Here is a 17,172-nt window from a genome sequence, read left to right as displayed (position 1 = left end):
CCCTGAGCTACACACAATATTCTTAGATGCACCCCCCGAGCTACACACAATATTCTTAGATGCACCCCGACCTACACACAATATTCTTAGATGCACCCCGAGCTACACACAATATTCTTAGATGCACCCCGAGCTACACACAATATTCTTAGATACACCCCCTGAGCTACACACAATATTCTTAGATGCACCCCGAGCTACACACAATATTCTTAGATGCACCCCAAGCTACACACAATATTCTTAGATGCACCCCGAGCTACACACAATATTCTTGTTTTTGCTTATTTCTGTCACTTGGTGAGCCTTTCATACAACTCAGGGACCAATAAAAATATCTGACAAGAGTTCTGTGGGTCACTGTATCTCTGTTGTAATGACTTAGCTCTGATAGTACAGAAATAGCCATCACATAGGCTAACAAGCTGACTGAATTCCAATAAAATTTTATTTGTAAGGTAGGTCAGCAGTGCTCACACTATGTAGGTGGCCAACTTAGATAAAGCTTACAGTGCGTGGCTCATAAATATTTGTTAAAACATAACTCACATGTAGATAGTTCAAATAACTGGAGTTTAAGATGAAATCAGTCTATAAAGTTATAATAGTAAACATCTGCTTATTGTGTAAAGTTTGGCAAAATGTTTTAAATGATGATATAAAGAGAAAAAGTTAGGGAGATAGCTCAGTCAGTAAAGGACTTGCTTTATAAGCTTGAAGGTCGGCGTTCATCTCTAGAACCACATAAAACAGAGCCAGGTACAGGGGGCATGAGCTTGTATTCCCAGTGTATGATTGTAGGGACAGGCAGATCTGGTGCTGCTGGTCAGTCAGACTACTTGGAGAGACCTAGGCTGGTCATCTTAGATCAAGAACTAAGATGACAATTGGGCTTGGTGGCTCATGCCTTTAATCCCAGAAGTTGGGAGGCAGAAGCAGACAGATCTCTGTGAATTGAGAACAGTCTAGTCCATATAGCAAGTTCTAGGCCAACTAGGGCTACAAAGTGAGACCTTGTTTTCAAAAAAAAAAAAAGAATGTGCATGATAGTATCATCTATGGCCTTCACACACATGCAGACATGCATATGTGCCCCCCCCACATACATGAACACACATACGCATAAACACACACACATAAATACAGAGAGAGAGAGAGAGAGAGAGAGAGAGAGAGAGAGAGAGAGAGAGAGAGAGAGAGAGAGAGAGAGAGAGGAGAAATACTAAGAGATATCTGTTAAAATTTGTTTTTCTATTCTTGTTTAGTCATTTCTTTATAAGTGCCTTTTGTTTTTAAATCAAGAGAGTAAGTAACTGGGATTTAAAATTATTATAATCTGTATTTGTTCTATTTGTGTGGGAGTGAAGATAATTGATGGATCTTGCTTCCCCTAGGATTCCTGTTACAGAGCTCCTGTTTCCCAAGTAGATACTGCTTATGCACAAAGCAAGCCTCGGATTCTTCTGCCTCTAGATTTTCAAAATTACTTTTTTGTCCACAATCCAGGTTCTGAAAAATCCTGAAGTGATTCAAGGGAGGACTTAATTACAAAGCCTGGTAGAGTCTCAGTGCTGAGGGCTGAGCGGCTTCTGTGTGGGCAACTCGTTTACCCAAGGAGAGCTCTTCCCTCCTAGCTTGGTGGGGCAGATGGAGTTCCTAGAAGGCTGTTTAAAAGGGATGGGCCTTTTGAGAACGTGCTGCTTGAAAATGGTCCGGGAAGGGCTGCGATGAGTACTGACCTAGAAAGAATTAATAGCTTGGTACGAGCAGGGTGCAGGGGCTGGTAACTAGGAAGCTTATGTCTTTTCAGTTCTATGATAAGAAGGGGAAACGGTATTCCGGCGCCACTCTCCCTAAATGCATCCACAAACACACTCTTCTTTTGCCCCTCATTTCCCTTCCCTTTCTATCTTCTCTCTTCTTCCTTTGGCCCCTCATCCTCTTCATTCTCTCCCTCCTCCTTGCCTCTCCTTGCATCCTTATCCGTTCTAATCTGACATTGTGACTAAGAGCCTCTGTTCCCTTATGGTCCTTTTGCACACCCCCATTTCATCACCCATCTCTAGCTGCCTCCCCAGATAGATAGAGGTCTTCTACACAGCAGCTTGTTTCTAAAGCCAGACAACTCATGATATTCCCAGGTAATTCCAAGGTCCTTCTAGAAGGATACCAACATTCAGATGGCCTCCGAGACCCTCTCTCCCCAGCTGGGAGGTGGAAAGCTGGCAGGGGACAATTGTATTTGGCAGCTTTTAAAAGATGGATGTTTGGCTTGGTGAGAAGGGAGGTGGCCGAGTAATGTGCTTGAGGCACATTTGATATGCACCCATCTGTGTTCTTGCTATTTTCGAAGATGACTATGTGGCATTTCACTATCTACCCCAAACACCTCCTCTGTTCTCCCCCAAGGCAGAGGGTGGGGATTTCTCAGACACACAGTGCTGTATACCCTTTGAGCTGCTGAAGATTCAATCTAGAAGCCTGTCTTTCAAAGCAGGAAGAGGAAGAATATGGAGGACTGTAAGCATGAATCTCCATCATATGCCTGGTGTGGCCCATTTATTCTTTGATTCATTTTGTCCAGAAACACTATAAGGTAGAACATTTCCCTGAACTGTGATATTCCCTTTTTGTTGGCAATGAACACTTCCTCTCCTTGTGTCTGTTCCCCTTAAGGTGATGGCAGCATACTGAGTAGCATAACTGTAGGCACAGCTGAACTCTCGTCAGTATGCCAGCTTTGATGATCATTGATGTGGTATGTGTGTGGTATGTGCTTACCACTGAGAAAGGATAGAACTCATGGGAGTTCACGTTACAGAACCCTGGCTGAAATAGACTGTTCACTGCTGAAGGTGTTTGTGAGCTAGCTCTGCCTACTGTGGAAGGCATCTGGTCATTCATTCTTCCCATGAATATTTATGTAGCTTCAACAGTGTGCCTGCTGGAGGTCTGAACATGGAGGAAGCATTTGAGAACTTCAACAGTTAGGAAGACAGGAGCAAAGTACAAACAAGTGATCAACTGAACACACAACTTTAGGTATAGGTAAACATTGCCAGGAAACTAAAACATGGGCTTGAGGGATGCTTGGCAGGTAGGAGCACATGTTGCACAGGCATGAAGATCTGAGTTTGAATTCTCAGTACCCATGTAAGAAGCTGGATGTGGCCATGAATAACCCCAGGACTGTACAGGAGAGTGATGTAGTTAGGGAGAGTTCTGGAGGGAAGGACACCCAACCTCATCCTCTACCTTCCACATGCATGCACATGTGCATAGGTAAGATGCAGGGACTGCTTGCATGAGGACAATATTAAGAGCATGACCAGGAAAGACCCCAGGGAGAGGTGACACTAGAAATGAACAATGATGAGAAAGAGCTCACCAAAGAGAAGGCTTGGCTGAGGACAGACTCAGGCTCAGGTGCAAATGCAAGATGACCTTAAGAGTAATATTAACGTAATTGACTCTTTTCCTCTCTATGAAATAGCATGCTGCCTATTAATTTAGAGGTGCTGAACAGTTGTTAGCCAAAGGGCCCCTGAATTTTTATCAGAATTTGGAAATAAATCCAACTTGAGAATAATCAGAGTGGTGACCTTCCTGATCAGTAAATTCTAATGGGCTGGTCTTAAGTTTGAGGAAAGGACTAAGCCACTGATGGATTATTCTAGAAAACCATAGTTTGCTCCATTCTCCCAGAAGCCAACTTAGATCTGTGTGAGTGCTAATGACATCTGCATCCTATTGGCTTCCACCAAGCAAGGCAACACATGTAACGTTTCTTTGGTACATCCCAGAGACTTCAAGCCTTTGGCGTTGGATGTCATGGTTACATTTCTAAAAGCACAGCTGCATTCGTTCACTGAACAGGAATGTGTTAAGCACCTCCTATTAGCTGGGTAGTCTGGTGGGCAATGGGGCCAAAGATGACAGCTTGTCTGTTCTCCACGAGCTTTTTGTTTCCTGGGGACAGAACCATGGATTTGTAGTTTCCAGCTGTTTAATGTGGACTATATTACTTAACTCTGCAAACTGAGAAACGTCACCTAAGCTAGAGCTCTGCAAGCTTGATGTGGGGAGACAAACTGAGCCACATGTGTGGATCGAACAAGCTGATAGTGATGAAGATGGGGAATCATTTTCAGAGTGACCATGTTGTTCATGAACTCATCTTCACAGTGAAACAGGTGTGGATTTTTATATTTTTTTTGTGAGAAAGTCACAGTCAGTGGAATCTCAGATGATGATGATGATGATGATGATTTGGAGACAGGGTTTCTCTGTGTAGCCCTGGCTGTCCTGGAATTTGATCTGTAGACCAGGTTGGCCTTGAACTCAGAGATCATCCTGCCTCTCTCTCCCAAATGCTGGGATTAAAGGTGTGCAATACTACTGGCCTAGCAAACTCTCTGATCTCTCTGATCTCTCTCTCTCTCTCTCTCTCTCTCTCTCTCTCTCTCTCTCTCTCTCTCTCTCTGTGTGTGTGTGTGTACGTGATCTGGATGTGCACATGAACCTGTGTGTTCTGTGTATCTCAAGGCCTGGGGTCAATGAAGGGTGTTTTCCTGGCTTCTCTGGAGGTCAGGGGTCAATGAAGGGGGTGGGAGCAGGGGCAGGGGCAGGGGAAGGGTCAGACTAGCTAACTTAATTTTTCCTGTCATGGTTTACTAGATTGGCCACTGTGGAAATGCAATGGTAAGCTTCCACAGTCTCTTTTGTGATATCTTGGGGGAAGTCCCCAGACTATATGAGTTTGTGGCTTTAAATCAGTGTCTTCATGACCACATCTCCATTCTGCTGCCAAAATTCATGCCAACCAGGTTTATCTTGAAAAATAAAAACATATTTTAGTTCTGATAACCACAATTTTTAAAATGTTAACCTTTATCCTCACCCCCCTCTCTCTGCTGCCCAGGGCATTCTTGAATTTCTGAATTCAAGAAATTTCTGTCCTCTGTCTCCAGAGTACCTGGTATTGCAGGTGGGATCCTCATGCCCATCTTGAGCCATGTGTTTTTCTGAGGGGAAGATGTTGGCACAGGAACTTGTACCATGCTGGTGGGAAGGATGGTCTAGACCAGTGGTTTTCAACTTTCCTAAAGCTGCAACCCTTTAATACAGTCCCTCACATTGGGGTTACTTCTTTATAAATGTAATTTTGTTATTTTAATGTAAATATTGATATGTAACTCCTGTGAAAGACCAACAGAACTAAGGATGCCTGACTAGCTGATGGCAAGTCATGGGAACTGGACTGCATCTTCAGATGTCGGGAGTGGGGGAGGGCATAAGATCTCTTGTACAAATTTAGAAGGAAGAGCTGCCATCGACAGTCATGATCCAGGTTACAGGACTCCAATTTGCTCTCAACAGAGGAAGCCCTAGAAATGTCAGAGAAGAATGTCTCCCCTTAGCTGGGAGGAGTTCTCTTCAGTGGGGGCTAAAGTTATCTGATTTTCACAGGAAGTAGCCCTGATATTGAATTTTTCATTTTCCCCTTTTCTTTTATTAGCACATATTAATTTTATGAAGTTGTATGAATTATACATTCATATAATATTTTAATTATATTTACCCTATCTCTTACCCTTTCTCATCCCCTCTTTACTTTCTACACCCCTAATAAATCACCTCGTTTATGTCCTCTTGTGCATCTCCCTGGATCTGGCTCACTGTGCCCTACATGGTGTAGTCCCACTCATACCTCTGCCTGTGACATAATTCCACTTGTTATTAATGGCTGATTATACTGCATCATGGGCATACACCACCTTTTTCTATATCTATTTGTGTGTTTATGGAAACCTGTGCAGACTCCACAAGTTGACTCTTATTAATAATACAGCGGTCAGTGTGGATGTGCAGGCTGTCTATGCGTGACTCCTGTGGGTATATTCCCAGAAGCTCTCGGAGGAACCTTCTTACTGCTTTTCATGGTGGCTGGATTAGTTTCCACTTCCATCAGGGATATTTAGAACTTTTCTCCTCCCCCCCGAATCATTGTCAGCATTAGTTATATTTTTGTGATTGTTCACTATTCACCACTTATCAGTAGTGGACGGGAAAGCCTGTTGCAGCTTGACATTGCCTATACAAGTTTGTAAATGGGCTAAGTATTGACTGCAAATAATCTTTAGCTAATCATTAAAACATTTCTTTATTTATTGAAAATAGATCCTTTTATCATACAATATATTCTTATTATAGTTTCTCCTCCTACTCCCCTCCCCTCCAGATCCACTCCCTTTCTATCTGTCATTAGAAAAGAACAGGCTTTTAAAAGATAAGAATAAAATATGACTAAATATAAGAAGATGAAGCAAGAACTTTCGTATTAAGGCTGGACACAGCAACCCACTCATTCTCATAGTTATGGGTCCCACATAAATACTAAGCTAAAGATATACTCTGTGTGCAGAAGACCTGACCTGTGTAGACTCTTGAGGACCAGTGCTTGATACTTTAGTTTCTGTGAGTTCATATGAGCCTTGCTTAGATGATTCAGAGGGCCTTGTTCTCCTTCTGGACTCCACCCCCTCTGATTCCCACCCCCCCTTTTTTTTCCAAGACAGGGTTTCTCTGAGTAGCCGTGGCTGTCCTGGAACTCACTCTATAGACCAGGCTGGCCAGAAACTCAGAAATCCACCTGTCTCTGCCTCTCAAATGCTGGGATTAAAGGCATGTGCCACCACTGTCCGGCTCGCTCTGACTCTTACAATCTTTCCACCTCTCCTTCTATGGGTTTCCCTGAGCTCAGAGGGGAGGGATTTGATGGGGTCCTCCTATCTAGACCCCCTTTCTCCAACTAATGTCTTTGCACTTTTTCCCATCTGTTCCTGGAGGAAGCCTCTCTGATGGTCTCTGGATAAGGCACTGATCTATGAGGATAGCAGAATATTATTAAGAATCATTTGTTGTTGTTAAATGTTTGTTTGTTTGTTTGTTTTTAGGACCAGTAGCATTTGATTTTACCTTAGGTCTCTGAACTATCTAGTCTCGGTTCTTGGTTTTCTGAGCAGTGTCCAGTATAGGTTCCTTCTCATGGAGTGGGCCTTAAGACAAATCAGACATTGGTTGGCCACTCCCACAAGTTCTGTGCCATGTAAGTCAAAGGTTTTGTGACTGGGTTGGTGTCTGTGTCTTACGCTTGGTAGCCTGGAAAGTTTCTTCCTGCATCAAAGGGATAGACCACAGGAAGGAAGGCTCCATGTAGGCACAGATTGACTTCTCCATCATTAAGGACTTGTGTGGATGTTGTCCTTGGCAGTAGAGCCCTGCTGTCAGTTTGCAGAGAGCAACCTTTTGTCTTAGCATCAGCCTGGATTTTTTTGGAGATTTTTATGGAACCCCCTTAGCTAACACCTCAAATGAATGCAACCACATCTACTACTGGAAGCCTTGCCTGGCTACAGGATATGGCCAGTGGAGACTTTGCATCTTCTATTACTAGGAGTTCTCATTAGGACATAGATTCCGTGTAGTTTCCACTGCCCTAGGTTTCTACAACACTCCCTAAATGCCTCTGGTAGCAACCATCTCTACCTGCACTCTCTCCTCTCATCATATTCCCCCAGCCTGGTCTGTCCTGGACCATCTGCTTCCAGTTCACCCATAGAGTCTATCCTGTTTTCCCTTCCTGGGGAGATGCATATGTCCCACCTCTACCCCTCTTCTTTCCCTAACATCTCTGGCTCTACAGATTGTAGCTTGGCTATATCATTTATTTAATAGCAATATTCACTTATAAGTGAATACCTAAAGTATTTATCTTTCTGTGTCTTGGTTACCTTGCCCAGGATAATTTTTTTTCTACTTTCACCCATTTGTCTGCAAGTTTCATGATGTCATTTTTAAGAAATTTAACTACTTAGTAATACTCCAATGTGTAAATGTACCACTGTTTTGTTTACCATTTTGTAAACCGTTTTATTTATCCATTCTTTTGTTGAGGGATCTCTAGGTTGTTTCTGGTTATTATGATTTGGGTTACTGTGTGTTATTATGAATAAACCCACAACGAACATGGTTGAGAAAGTGTCCTTGTGATAGGATGGAGTATAGCTGGGTCCTGAGGTAGCTCAATTCTCTATTTTCTGAGAAACTACCATATTGATTTCCAGAGTGGTTTTACAAGCTTTCACTCCTACCAACAATGGAGGAGTGTTCCCATTGCTCCACATCCTCACCAGTATGAGCTGACACTTGTGTTATTGATCTTAGCTACCCTGACAGGTGTAAGATGGAATCTTGAATCAGGGTCATTTTGATTTGCATTTCACTGATGGCTGAGTATGTTGAACATTTCTTTAAGTATTTCTTGGCAATTTGAGATTCCTCTAATTAGATCTGTATCCATTTTTTAAATTAAAAATATTTGTTGTTTTAAAAAATCCAGTTTCTGGGTTAATATCCACTTATCAGAGAGTGCATACCGTGTTCGTTCTTTTGTGATTGGGTTGCCTCACTCAGGATGATATCCGGATCCACCCATTTCCCTAAGAATTTCATAAATTCATTGTTTTTAATAGCTGTAGTACTCCATTGTGTAGATGTACCACATTTCTGTATCCATTCCTCTGTTGAGGGACATCTGGGTTGTTTCCAGGTTCTGGCTATTATAAATAAGGCTGCTATGAACATGGTGGAGCATGTGTCCTTATTACATGTTGCAGTATCTTTTGGGTATATGGCCAGGAGTGGTATAGCTGGGTCCTCCGGTAGAACTACGCCCAATTTCCGGAGAAACCACCATACTGATTTCCAGAGTGGTTGTACCAGTTTGCAATTCCACCAGCAATGAAGTAGTGTTCCTCTATCTCCACAACCTCTCCAACATCTGCTGTCACCTGAGTTTTTTATCCCAGCCAATCTGACTGGTGTGAGGTGGAATCTCAGGGTTGTTTTGATTTGCATTTCAACCACCAATCAAGGAGTATACATGTTGGGTCTGATTGTTCTGGCAGCATGTGTATAGTAGAGGATTGCAAAATCAATCATCAATGGGAGGAGAGGTCTTGGTCCTATGAAAGTTCTGTGCCCTTGTTTGTGTAGGGGAATGCCAGGGCCAATAAGTGGGAGAGGGTGGGGTGGCAAGCATGGGGAGGGGGGAGCTAGCAGGGGTTTGGTCTTGTTGTTTTTGTTTGTTTGTTTGTTTGTTTGTTCCGGGGAGGGGAAACTGGGAAAAGAAAAATCATATGACATGTAAATAAAGAAAATATCTAATAAAAGAAAAAAGAAAAAAAGAACTGACTAGAGAGATGGTTCAGTGGTTAAGAGCACTGACTGTTTTTCCAGAGGTCCTGAGTTCAATTTCCAGCAACCACATGGTGGTTTACAAACATCTGTAATGGGATTTGATGACCTTTTCTGGTGTGTCTGAAGAGAGCAATGCTGTACTCATATACATAAAATAAATAAATAAATCTTAAAAAAAATCCAGTTTCTTGAGTTCTTTATATAATTTGGATATTAGTTTAATGTCCTTTATTAATTGCCTTTATTATATTTAGCTATGTCCAGTATATCCCCAGTCTCTCCAAAACTTTCATCATAAAGGGGTTTTGGATTTTTGGCAAAAGGCCTATTTCTGCATCTAATGAGACGATCATTTGCTTTTTCTTTCAGTTTATTTATATGGTGGATTATATTTCCTGATTTTCATGTATTTAACAATCCTTGAATCTCTGAGGTGATGCCTACTTGATTATAGTAGATGATCTTTTTTATGTATTCTTGGATTTGGTTTACAAGTATTTGATTGAGTATTTTTGCATCAATATTCATGATAGAAATTGGTTTGTAATTCTCTTTCTTTATTAAGTTTTCATGTGGTTTTGGTACTAGAGTAACTAGCCTCATAAAATAGGTCAAGCCATGTCCTTTCTGTTTCTATTTTGTGAAATAATTTGAGGGGTATTGACAATAATTCTACTTTGAAAAATTTTAGAATTTTTTTCTAAAAGCATCTGTCCCTAGGCTTCTTTTGGTTTATAGTCTTTTAATAACTGCTCCTATTTTACTAGAGGTTAATAAATATACTTAAATTGTTTATATGATTTTTGGCTTAACTTTGGAAAGTGGTACCAATTGTAAAAATTATCCACTTTTTTTTTTTTTTTAGCAGATAGTATATGCAGGCCCAGCAATAAGTTGTGCCCTGCATCTAATCTAGACTGTGTTGTTTTTTTCCTGATACTACAGTAGGTTCTGGCATTTGAAGTTCAATGTGTCCCCAAGTATTCATTTGAGCTAGGAGAGTCATAGCATTGGGTTTATCAATAATGTAGCCACTACAGCGTTTAACAGTGGAAGTGGACAGGGGTAGAAATGTACCATTAAATTATGTCCCTCAACATGGAGATAAACAGAGGAGGTGACATCTCACCATGAGAGGTGTTGCCATCTCACCATGGTGTTTATATTATCCTCTAAACTCTCAAAAAGGAGTACATTTTCTACATGGTTTCTCTTTAATTTTACTCTATCTATCTATCTATCTATCTATCTATCTATCTATCTATCTATCTATCATCTATCCATCCATCCATTCATCTATCATCTGCCTGTCTATTTATGGAGAGAGAGAGTGAGAAAGGATACTCCATATTAGTGCATTACTGTAGATAGATATTAGATTCCATGAGAGGCAAATATCCATACCTTGTGGACTCCTTGGCCTTGTGGTTAGGCCCAAAATCATTGTGGTGGGATCACATAGGAGGAAACTTTCACCTCGTGAAGTGAATGAAGCAGGGGAAATTACCAGGTACCAGGCATAGTCTTCAAAGGCATTTCCCTAGTGACTTATTTCCCCAAAGAGGCTCTGCCTCCTAAAGTTCCAGAATCTTCTAAAATGGTGCCATGACCTGAGGACCAAGTATTCAACATACATGGCTTTGAGGAATGCATTGTATTGAAGCCATAAAAATTAGTATGTTTTCTTTAGGTGGGTCTATAAATCTGTATCTATATTTGTGTCTATGCAAGGTTCAGTCTTACAATTGTACCTTGGAGTCAACTCACAAATGACATCAACACTGATATCAGACAGACATGGATAGTTTATTGAGCATACACCACAGGACCACCATCCAGACCTAGGAGCTAAACCTTGACATTGAGTTAAGATCCTACAGGTCTTTTTAAGCTTCAGAACTACAAACATCTGTGCCAGGTTATTCCACCAATCAGGATTTAGGGACAGGGGCTTTCCTTAGGGCCAGGTCTTTACACTTATCCTGACCCCATTGGGTGGGGTATTCAACTGTTTTGGAGGACTTGCCTTGTCTAATATTCATGCTCTAACTTGTCTACCAGGATGGGACTTGCTTAACATTCATGTCTTAACTTGCCAACCAGGATGTCAGTTACCTATGACATGTCTCTTTCTTTCTTTTTTTTTTTAAGATTTATTTTTTTATTATTATATATAAGTACACCATAGCTGTCTTCAGACACACCAGAAGAGGGCATCAGATCTCATGAGGGGTGGTTGTGAGCCACTATGTGGTTGCTGGAATTTGAACTCACGACCTTTGGAAGTGCAGTCGGTGCTCTTACCTGCTGAGCCATCTCACCAGCCCGACATGTCTCTTTCTAACAAGTAGGATATCAGTTTCCAGGGAGGTCTTGGGAACTTAAACTTTACTTGACTACCACTCAAAATGGAAGTCTTATTCCAAATAGTTTATTACATTGGTACAGATGTCTCTCTTATGTTGGGATCCATCCCAGAGGAAGCTTATACGGCAAATACCATAATAGCTCATACACAGGTGCAGGAAGTGCTGCTTGTTGGTTGGTTTAGGTCCAAGCTTATTGTGGCCAATTATACAAAGTTCAAACTAACTTCTGTTGAGATTGGTTTCCAAGAGCATAGAATATAACAAAATATGTAATCAACTTGGGCATGAGAAAATTTCTTAGTAACATGGTAATGACATATGAGAAAGCTTCCCTATGACATTAGTAACAGCACAAAATGGTAGACTAGACAAGTATCAGTTACCTAGACCTTAACCTTTTACCTAGGCCTTTACACTTATCTAAAACCATATTGACAATTCTTGTGTTGACTTAGAGTAAGCATAATTGTGTGTTAAGATTTGTAAGAAAATAATTAGGTTCTAGTGCATGGTCACATGCCCAGACACATGTACAGCACAAACAAGTTGTTACTAAAAAGAGCACAAGAAGTTGGGGATGAGCGAATACATTTGAAATGTATTTGAACAGAGGGTTTAAAGAATTAATAAAAACACTTTAAAGACTCTGGTTAGTACTCTTATTTTGAGAATAGCTAGCTAAGGAGACCGAAACAAGAACTATCATTTCAAATTCTTTCATTCTATTTAATCAAAAAAGGATTGCATGTATGACTTAAAACAATTTAAAAATAGAAATCATTAAATCACATGTTTTTAAGATTTTCGAAAAATACACAGTGCCTAAGGCAGCTGGGCAGAACCTGGTTTTGACAATCCCACAGCTGTGGGGTTTAATCTTCTTTGTGGAGCTGCTGGATTCAAAGATATTCCAACTGGTTCATTCCAAGTTCAGTTATTTTGAGCTGAATCAAAATGGAGAGGAGGATGGTCCAAGGGGAACATGCAGAGAGAAGTCTTGGATCCCCTTTAACATGAATCCATGAGCAACAAGAATCAGCAGTGCTTGCCGAGAGAGCTTGAGATGGTATAAAGGGTTTGGAAGGACAGAAAAGAAAGGAATATTTCTTAAAAATTCTTTGGTACAGGCTCCAGCAGTGATACTTTCTTATGAGAACCCCTTTTGTGCATAGGAGGGTGTAAAAGGTTGAGAATTTTATTCAAAGTCCTCCACCCAACCTGTGAACAAGAGAGCGAGAACCGAAGCCCAGGTGTATCTGGCTTACAAACCTTAAAGGTTTTCAATATGGCATAATTTATAGGCTAAAGTTTGCAGTGAAAGAGATAAGCTAGCTCCCAGGGTTGTGGTGTGTTATGAGATAGAGGTGGCTCATCTTCCTAGAGCATCCCTTATTCTTGCTGAAAGGTGATTGGAAAAAAAAAAAACTCTGAAGGGAAACAGTGGAGTGCGGAGGGCGGACATGGAACTGGGAGGAGTGGAGGGACGGAAACTTCTATCCGGATCTGTTGTATGGCAGGGGTGGGGGAGAACCCAGTACATAGACAGTACAGTGTAATATGCAGATTTTTTCTTTCTTTTTTATTTTTTTCAAGACAGGGTTTCTCTGAGTATCCCTGGCTGTGCTGGAACTCACTCTGTAGACCAGGCTGGCCTCAAACTCAGAAATCCGCCTGCCTCCGCCTCCTAAGTGCTGGGATTAAAGGCGTGTGCCACCACTGCCTGGCTGCAGAAAATTTTTTTAAAAAAAAATCAAGTTTTTTTGTTTTTGTTTTTTTGTTTTGTTTTGTTTTTGTTGTTGTTGTTGTTGTTGTTGTGGATTAGGCTTGAGATGTGAGAGAAGTATCTTGCTTGTTTTCAAAACATGGACTTTAAGCATTTATTCCTTGTGGCCAGAAAACATCAAGGCACTGAATGATTCTATGTTCTGTAATGCATTTGGGAAAAAGCCCATTTCCTCAGTGTGGTTGTGGATTTAAATCCACTCTGAAGTCAGACTAAGTGGAGCAGGTGGGGATTGTGCAGAAGCGTCATCCATGCAAGGGTAAGAAGAGGTAAGATGGCATCTTACCATCACTACACAAGGCGCACAAGGTCAGGTCTTACCATCACTATACAAGGCGCACAAGGTCAGCCCTGGAGAGATTTCTCTGAGATCAGGATCTTTTCTATCTGAAATGACCTTGAAGCAGACCAGTGAAGACACCACAGATCCATCCCACTGGTTTTCTGTTGTGTGTCTGCAGGAGATATTGCTATGAATGCACTTCCTCCATTAAATATAGACCATACTTCACAGCATTCCAAACATTGCCTCTGGAATCCCTGTTACTGAGGAAACCTATCTGTTATATATGAACTAAGGATGATGGCTAGAGCACACTTTTGAGAGCCAGAATGTCTAGCTTGAATCCTGGCTTTGACACTATGGCTGTTTGGTTGTGGCTGAGCCACTGACCTCTAGGAAGTTAGTTTGTCTCCTGTGGAAAATAAGAATAGAAGCATTGCCTACTTTATAGAGTCATTATAGTGATTAAATGGGTCAATATCTTAGTTACATTTCTCTTGCTGTGATAAAAATAACAAAAGCAACCACAGGAAACAAAGGATTTATTTGGAGTTGGTTCAGGTTGCCATCTATCATGGCAGGGGTCATGTGGCAGGTACTTGGATCAGCTGGACAAGAAGAGCACCATGAATGCTTGTACTTGGATCACTTTCTTCTTTTTATTGGGATAAGGATTCCATCTCAGGCAATGTCATGAGTGGGGATTCAGGGACATGGGCTTTGATGAAAGAATTCAGTTGTTTTGGGTTCTGCAGGTATGGCAGGAAGCAGTTGAGTCAGAATATTATGCCATGTGTCTTTATGGAGTGTGTCCAGAAGAGCAGGACCTGGACACACAAAGTTCTCATCTCCTGATCTCCCGGGCACATATCAGTGGCTAACAGTGGCCTCATCACTCACTAGGCTGCTGAGAATTCCAGAGTAAACTCTTCCCAGCTTCTGGAAAGTAGACTCTTGTCTCTGAAGTAGAGTGGGAGACTGGTTGTTGTGCGTCTTTCAAAGGGAATGATTTGTCTCTCTTTGCTACGATAGACAGCCACATGCATTAACCAACAGGAGGAAACGAAAGATGTAGTATCAGTTCTGAGCTGCAGGCCTGAAGAATTCTTGTAGCTTTCTCGTTATTGTCTGGAATTTTCTACTACCAAGTAAAAAAACCCAGATTAGCATAATTATTGATGGGACAAATGTGGTCATAGGCCCTCATTGCTTCTGTCATAGTCAACTACTAGATGATTCACAGGAGTGAAGTCATCTCCAGGAGGTCCCAGTCAGCTATTAATGGATCACAGGCACATGCATGAATCACATTAGATGTCAATCAAGTCTCCCAGGTAAAGAAGAACCTTCCAGCAGAGCTCAGTTCAAATACCCAACTCTTAGAATGGTGAATGCAAGGAACACTTACTGTTTGAATCAGCACCTTCTTGAAGATTGTTATACACAGCAGCATAGAATGGACACACCAGCTACATTCAGGAGAACTGAAGGCATAGCTTTTTCTAAGGTGTGTGTGTGCGCCCCAAGATTGTCATCCATCTCCTTGGAGACAGACTTTCCATTGGCCTAGAGACCACCAATTAACCTAGGCTGACTGGTGAGCCCCAATGCTCTTCCCCTTTTCGCTTCCCCAGCACTGGTATTCTAAACATGTGCTACCACACCCAGCATTTCATATAGGCTGAGGCAATCCCACTGAGATTTTCATGTTGTGAGATGAGCACGCTAGCTAACTCAGTTATAAAGTTCTCAGGTTTTAGTTCTTGCTCTGCAGTTAAGACTTTGGGTTTTGTGTAAGGATTAGTTTATATTCTTCCCTTATGTTTCTCTAGCAGTGTTGTGACCAGGCTTCCTTCCAGAGGAAAGTCTCATATCATCCAGCCTGGCCTCTAATTCTCTAGTTCATGACCTTGAACTACTGGTCTTCTAAGCATCACTTCCCAAGTTTTGGGGACCTCAGGCCTTCATGTGCTTAGAGCTCACTCTTTTGAAGGGGCTTCATTCCATCATGACAGGAGGCAGTTCAGTCCATGGTCATGGGGGCATGTGGCAGAGGCAGAAAGCAGAGTCCAATGGGATCCAGTGGCCCAGCTGTGCTTTTCAAAGGCCAGGCCCTGTGGTCTCTGAAGTGATAGGATAAAACTGTGAGCTGTAATGAATCTTTCCCTGCTTAGATTTACTCTGGAAGGAATCACTAGAGGCAGTTGTGCCAGCTCAGCCTCAGACACCAAGGCTGTACCTAAATGCTAGCTGGGAAACACATATCAAAACCATGAGGCAGTGCCTGTGCCCTCTTTGGTCATAACTCTTCAGTCATGGTAGGGGCTGTGGGCCCTGTCCTACAATTTTCATCAGAGTAATGTACTTTGATTTGATTATACATATATATCTGGTGAAAATATGTTTGTGTGTTCCCACTATGTTCCATTTGAATATATTTTCTTTCTTTCTTTCTTTCTTTCTTTCTTTCTTTCTTTCTTTCTTTCTTTCTTTCCTTCCTTCCTTCCGTCTTTCCTTCCTTCCTTCTTCTCTCTCTCTTTCTTTCTTTCTTTCTTTCTTTCTTTCTTTCTTTCTTTCTTTCTCTCCTTCTCTCTCTCTTTCTCTCTCTCTTTCTTTCTCTCCCTCTTTCTTTCTCTCTCTCTTTCTTTCCTTCCTTCCCTCCTTCTTCTCTCTCTCTTTCTCTCTTTCTTTCTTTCTTTCTTTCTTTCTTTCTTTCTTTCTTTCTTTCTTTCTTTCTTTCTTTCTTTCTGAGAGGGCCTCACTGTGCATTCTGATTGTCTAGACATCTATATGTAGACAAGGATGGTGTCAAGCTTACAGAGGTTTGCCTGCCTCCAGAGCACTGGACTGGAAGGCATACCTCCCACAGCAGCCATTCAAATGCTTTTTCAGAAACTCAGATCATCAGAGATAAAATGTTGGATGTTAATTCAGGGAGATAAAAAGGTCACAATCTTCTTCTTTGTACACTTTTTTCTGTGTCCTTTGCAGAAGGTGGAAGCATTTTTCTGGAAAGGTAAATTGGCTGTGAAGCTGGAGCCATCTGTGTGTCTGCCAGGAGCTGCCCCTGTCTGGAAGGAGCTAAAGCTGACTTTCTGGAGACAGGAGGGCAAGAGATGTGTGGAAATATTTTAAAGAGTATGAGTGGCCACCCAAGAACACCCCAAGGGCTGTCTTTATGAAGTCCACCCTCATGAGTACAGAAGTACTGAGCCCAGTTCCTCTCTGGTCCCCATGGAGTCTTGGCTCTGATTTCCCTTCTTCTCTTCCCCCTAAAACCTGGAATGTCTCTCCTTGCAGTGGCAGGAGCCAGAAGGGAGCAGGCTGCCTTGACAGCAGGTATTCGATAACTTCATTTTTTTCTGCTCCTCACACTCTTTTTTTTTTCTTTTATCCCATTTTTTTTCCTTTTTTTTTAATTTTAGATATTTTCTTTATTTACATGTAAATTTCTCCTTTCCCAGTTTCCCCTCCAA

The sequence above is a fragment of the Mastomys coucha genome, unplaced genomic scaffold (genome assembly GCF_008632895.1).
Source record: "Mastomys coucha isolate ucsf_1 unplaced genomic scaffold, UCSF_Mcou_1 pScaffold12, whole genome shotgun sequence".
Taxonomy (NCBI): Eukaryota; Metazoa; Chordata; class Mammalia; order Rodentia; family Muridae; genus Mastomys; species Mastomys coucha.
The sequence above is the reverse complement of the archived record's forward strand: the minus strand, read 5'-3'. Positions refer to the sequence as shown.